A 5787-nucleotide genomic window follows, 5' to 3' on the forward strand; every position below is an offset into this window, starting at 1 on the left:
AGTAACTGATGATCATTTTGGTCTTGAAATTGCAGGTTAATTTTGAGTTTGCGGTAGCTAGCGGCCTCCATTTCAAGTGAGAAACAACAATACAGCGAGAGTAACCGATGATAATTTTGGTTTTGAAATTGCGGATTACTTTTGAGTTTGCGTCAGCTAGCTAGCTAGCGGCCTCGATTTAAAGTGAGAAACAACAATAGTGCGAGAGTAACCGATGATCATTTTGGTCTAGAAATTGCGGATGACTTTTGAGTTTGCGTCAGCTAGCTAGCTAGCGGCCTCCTTTTAAAGTGAGAAACAACAATACTGCGAGAGTAACTGATGATCATTTTGGTCTTGAAATTGCAGATTTAAATTTAAAAAAAATTTAAAAAAAATTTAAATTGCAGATTTAAATTGCGGATTACTTTTACCCTCCCGGTAAAAGTTAGAGATGCTACCTCAGTAGAAGCATTTAAGTCTCATCTTAAAACTCATTTGTATACTCTAGCCTTTAAATAGACTCCCTTTTTAGACCAGTTGATCTGCCGTTTCTTTTCTTTTCTTTTCTACTCTGCTCCGGGGTGGACCGCTAGCCTGTCCATCAGATGGGGACATCTCTACGCTGCTGACCCGTCTCCGCTCGGGATGGTTCCCGCTGGCCCCACCATGGACTGGACTTTCGCTGATGTGTTGGACTTTCACAATATTATGTCAGACCCACGCGACACCGAGGATGTCGTTGTGGCTTGTACAGCCCTTTGAGACACTTGTGATTTAGGGCTATATAAATAAACATTGATTGATTGATTGATTACTTTTGAGTTTGTGTCAGCTAGCTAGCTAGCGGCCTCCATTTAAAGTGAGAAACAACAATACTGCGAGAGTGTAACCGATGATCATTTTGGTCTTGAAATTGCGGATTACTTTTGCGTTTGCGTTAGCTAGCTAGCTAGCGGCCTAAAGACTCGATTTAAAGCATTGGCGTGCCTTTCAAACTTGAACTTGCTGTCTAACGATTAGTCTAACAAATCAGTGAACACAGAGGCTAGTTATTTGCGCGGCGCAGAGAGAAGGTGGCCTCCTCCGATGCAGCTTTCCTGACATCTGAGGGACAAGAACGCCAACAGCTCGACCGAACTCGCAGGCGGAGCTTTCCTCCCGCCTCGCGAGTCATTAAGAGGACTGCAGCAGCGGGAACCGTAGGGCGTCTCTGGTCTGCGGAGACATCCGGGATGAAAAAAAATGGCGGCAATTGAGCTGGATAGAGGAAGTGGACGGATGGCGGAGACGGCGGGCGGAGACTGAGAGAAGGAAGCGTGAGGGCGCCTCATTAGCGCCGCCGCAAAAAGGTGAGCGCCCCGCCGGACTCTGATGTCATCGACCCGTAGTCAGGGATTGAATTGTCACAGCTGGAGCTACCATTTCAGCCGGTGACCATCTAATCATAAAGCGGCGTGACGACTAGCGAAAGGTCACGCGCAAGTCCTTGATCACACTCCAAAGAAGCCGGATGGTACGTTTAAAGTACACAGGTCTCGCCTCCCACGGTCCCCGGTACACACGGCGTGCACCTTGCTCTCAGCCGCCGGCGCCCGCGGACGAGGAAGGATGCGGGACACGGAATTCAAAGTTGCTGAGGACGGCCGAGACGCTCGTCAGCTGTGGCAGGCATTTCCTTAATTGGAGCAAAGTCAACGTGGCTCACGGGGGTCACGAGCGAGGCCGCTGGGTTTAAAGGACGCCGTGCGCTTGAAAGGGCTCCTGATTGGCCGCCAGAAGACATAACATGCGCCATTAAACTGTGCATGACGCGGGGGAATAAACAGGCGCCGATCGTCATGGCGACAGTGATTATGGTCCACTGATGTGTCGCCCTGGACAGAAAAACTAATAATAATAAAAATAATCTCTCAACTGGTGTGTCACTTATTCAAACTTATACGTAATATGTACAATAAGTATATGTAAATATAACCTATTCATTTGTGTCCTCTCTAATTGACGTTTGTTCTTACTCTATACATTTTGTTAGAGTGTACATAATGTGGTTCGCTAATAGCAAACAGGCTAACTAGTTAGCTAGTTTAAATTCACATTTTCTTCCCGAAAATACATATATTTTTAAGGTAACTATTTAAATGTATTTTATAAGTAAATTAACTGAACATAAATACAGTTTTTTTGGTTCGCTAATAGCAAACAGGCTAACTAGTTAGGTAGTTTAAATTCACATTTCTGCCTGAAAATACATTTATTTTTGGGGTAATAAACTATTCAAATGTATTCTATAAGTCAATTAACGGAACATAACTACAGTAGTTGTGGTTCGCTGATAGCAAACGGGCTAACTAGTTAGCTAGTTTGAATTGACATTTCTGCCCGAAAATATATTTATTTTTGGGGTAATAAACTATCCAAATGTATTCTGTAAGTAAAATAACTGAACATAAATACAGTAGTTGTGGTTCGCTAATAGCAAACGGGCTAACTAGTTAGCTAGTTTAAATTCGCATTTCTGCCCGAAAATGCATTTATTTTTGGGGCAATAAACTATTTAAATGTATTTTATAAGGTAATTAACTAAACATAAACACAGTAGTTGGGGTTCGCTGATAGCAAACGAGCTAACTAAATAGCTAGTTTAAATTCACATTTCTGCCCGAAAATACATTTATTTTTGGAGTAACTATTTAAATGTATTTTATAAGTAAATTAACTAAATATAAATAGAGTAGTTGTGGTTCGCTAATAGCAAAAGGGCTAACTAGTTAGCTAGTTTAAATTCACATTTCTGCCCGAAAATACATTTATTTTTGGGGTAATAAACTATTCAAATGTATTCTGTAAGTAAAGTAACTGAACACAAATACAGTAGCTGGGGTTCGCTAATAGCAAATGAGCTAACTAGTTAGCTAGTTTAAATTCACATTTCTGCCCGAAAATACATTTATTTTTGGGGTAACTATTTAAATGTATTTTATAAGTAAATTAACTGAACATAAATACAGTAGTTGTGGTTCGCTGATAGCAAACAGGCTAACTAGTTAGCTAGTTTAAATTCACATTTCTGCCCGAAAATACATTTATTTTTGGGGTAATAAACTATTCTAATGTATTCTGTAAGTAAAGTAACTGAACACAAATACAGTAGCTGGGGTTCGCTAATAGCAAATGAGCTAACTAGTTAGCTAGTTTAAATTCAAATTCCTGCCCAAAAATACATTTATTTTTGGGGTAACTATTTAAATGTATTTTATAAGTAAATTAACTGAACATAAATACAGTAGTTGTGGTTCGCTGATAGCAAACAGGCTAACTAGTTAGCTAGTTTAAATTCACATTTCTGCCCGAAAATACATTTGTTTTTGGGGTCATAAACTATTTAAATGTATTCTGTAAGTAAAGTAACTGAACATAAATACAGTAGTTGGGGTTCGCTAATAGCAAACGGGCTAACTAGTCAGCTAGTTTAAATTCACATTTCTGCCCGAAAATGCATTTATTTTTGGGATATTAAACTATCTAAATGTATTTTATAAGGAAAGTAACTAAACATAAATACAGTAGTTGTGGTTTGCTAACAGCAAACTAGCTAACTAACCTGCTATTTAGCTAGTTTACATTCATATTTCTGCCCCAAAATAACCAGAACATTTGCATCACCTTCGAGCTTGCAAGTTACCAATTTTACATCCACATTTCTGCCCCAAAATACATTTATTTTTGGGGTAATAAACTATTTAAATGTATTTTCTCAGTAAAGTAATTGTACATATATAGTTGTGGTTAACTAATAGCGAACTATCAGCTAATTTACATTCAAATTTCTGCCACAGAAACATTTATTTTGGGGTGAGAAAATATTTAAATGTGTTTTATAAGTAAAGTAATTGAAAATATATAGTTGTGGTTAGCTAATAGCAAACTATCCGCTAGTTTACATTCACATTTGTGCCCCAAAATACATTTATTTTTGGGGTATTTAACTATTTAAATGTATTTTATAAGTATCTGTAAATAAATTGAACATAAATCGTTGAGGTTAGCTAATAGCAAACTAGCATGCTAGTTAGCTAATTTACATTCACATTTCTGCCCCAAAATAGCTTTATTTTTAGCGGGTTGTGTATATTGTAGCGTCCCGGAAAAGTGAGTGCTGCAAGGGGTTCTGGGTATTTGTTCTGTTGTGTTTATGTTGTGTTACGGTGCGGATGTTCTCCCGAAATGTGTTTGTCATTCTTGTTTGGTGTGGGTTCACAGTGTGGCGCATATCTGTAACAGTGTTAAAGTTGTTTATACGGCCGCCCTCAGTGTGACCTGTATGGCTGTTGACCAAGTATGCCTTGCATTCACTTGTGTGTGTGAAAAGCCGTAGATATTATGTGACTGGGCCGGCACGCAAAGGCAGTGCCTTTAAGGTTTATTGGCGCTCTGTGAAAACTACGAAGATGGACAGAAAATACAAATGCCATCGTACCATATTTCCACAAACAATGCATGAATCATGTTTACATTTTTAAACTTATAAAAAAATATTTTTTACTAAATAAAAATAATGACATTTTCCCGGTTTTTTTTAAATGAAATGAACCACTTGTTTTACAATAAATAAACCATGAGTCTCCTCCTACCTCCTTCCGCTTCCAAGGGCGCTAAGTTTGCTCAGCTAGTTAGCCTAGCTTCCACACATAGCTCGTAGTGACTCTCCTTAACTGTGACATATAAACAACACAAACACGAGGCACAATAAAATAACCTCTCACAAATGTTCACACAGAATATGACACATATATCTTTGTCAGCATGTTTTACCAGTCCTGGAGTAACGTGACTATGCTGTTGATGTCAGACGGAACGGCAGCCGGAAGTCAAGCATCAGCAGTAAAGGAAGTAACTGAATAAAGAGTGGGCTCTTCAAAATAAAGGCACGAAAAAAAACGTAAAGTGACAGAACTGCATTTTTCTCATGAACAAAATTTGCTGCCATTTACACTCTGTTCTTCTCCCTACGTCCGTGTACCACTCCGTACAGCAATATTACATTTTAAAGCGTTTATTGGCTGACAATATCGGCAGCCCAATATTACCAAACATCTCTAATATATATATATATATATATATATATATATATATATATATATATATATATATATATATATATATATATATATATATATATATATATATATATATATATATATATATATATATATATATTAGGGCTGTGAATCTTTGGGTGTTCCACGATTCGATTCAATATCGATTCTTGGGGTCACGATTCGATTCAAAATCGATTTTATTTCAATTCAACACGATTCTCGATTCAAAAACGATTTTTTCCCGATTGAAAAGGATTGTCTATTCATGGAATACATAGATTTCAGCAGGATCTACCCCAGTCTGCTGACATGCAAGCAGAGTAGTAGATTTTTGTAAAAAGCTTTTATAATTGTAAAGGACAATGTTTTATCAACTGATTGCAATAATGTAAATTTGTTTGAACTACTAAATGAACCAAAAATATGACTTATTTTATCTTTGTGAAAATATTGGACACAGTGTGTTGTCAAGCTTATGAGATGCGATGCAAGTGTAAGCCACTGTGACACTATTGTTCTTTTATATTTATTTTTATAAATGTCTAATGATAATGTCGATGAGGGATTTTTAATCACTGCTATGTTGAAATTGTAACTAATATTGATACTGTTGTTGATAATATTCATTGTTGTTTCACTACTTTTGGTTTGTTCTGTGTCGTGTTTGTGTCTCCTCTCAATTGCTCTGTTTATTGCAGTTCTGAGT

General features: G+C 37.5%; 1 long non-coding RNA gene across 1 annotated transcript; it reads right to left on the reverse strand.

Annotated features, from left to right (window-relative positions):
* Positions 1-1101: 1101 nt before the first annotated feature.
* LOC133659054 (uncharacterized) lies at positions 1102-4869 on the reverse strand. Its single transcript, XR_009827594.1, has 3 exons — positions 4795-4869; positions 4614-4694; positions 1102-1197 (listed from the first exon to the last, which is right to left on the reverse strand). It is a non-coding gene; the product is annotated as an uncharacterized LOC133659054 (long non-coding RNA).
* Between the last annotated feature and the right edge of the window lie 918 nt (positions 4870-5787).

Source organism: Entelurus aequoreus, linkage group LG10 (assembly GCF_033978785.1).
Source record: "Entelurus aequoreus isolate RoL-2023_Sb linkage group LG10, RoL_Eaeq_v1.1, whole genome shotgun sequence".
NCBI classification, from domain to species: Eukaryota; Metazoa; Chordata; class Actinopteri; order Syngnathiformes; family Syngnathidae; genus Entelurus; species Entelurus aequoreus.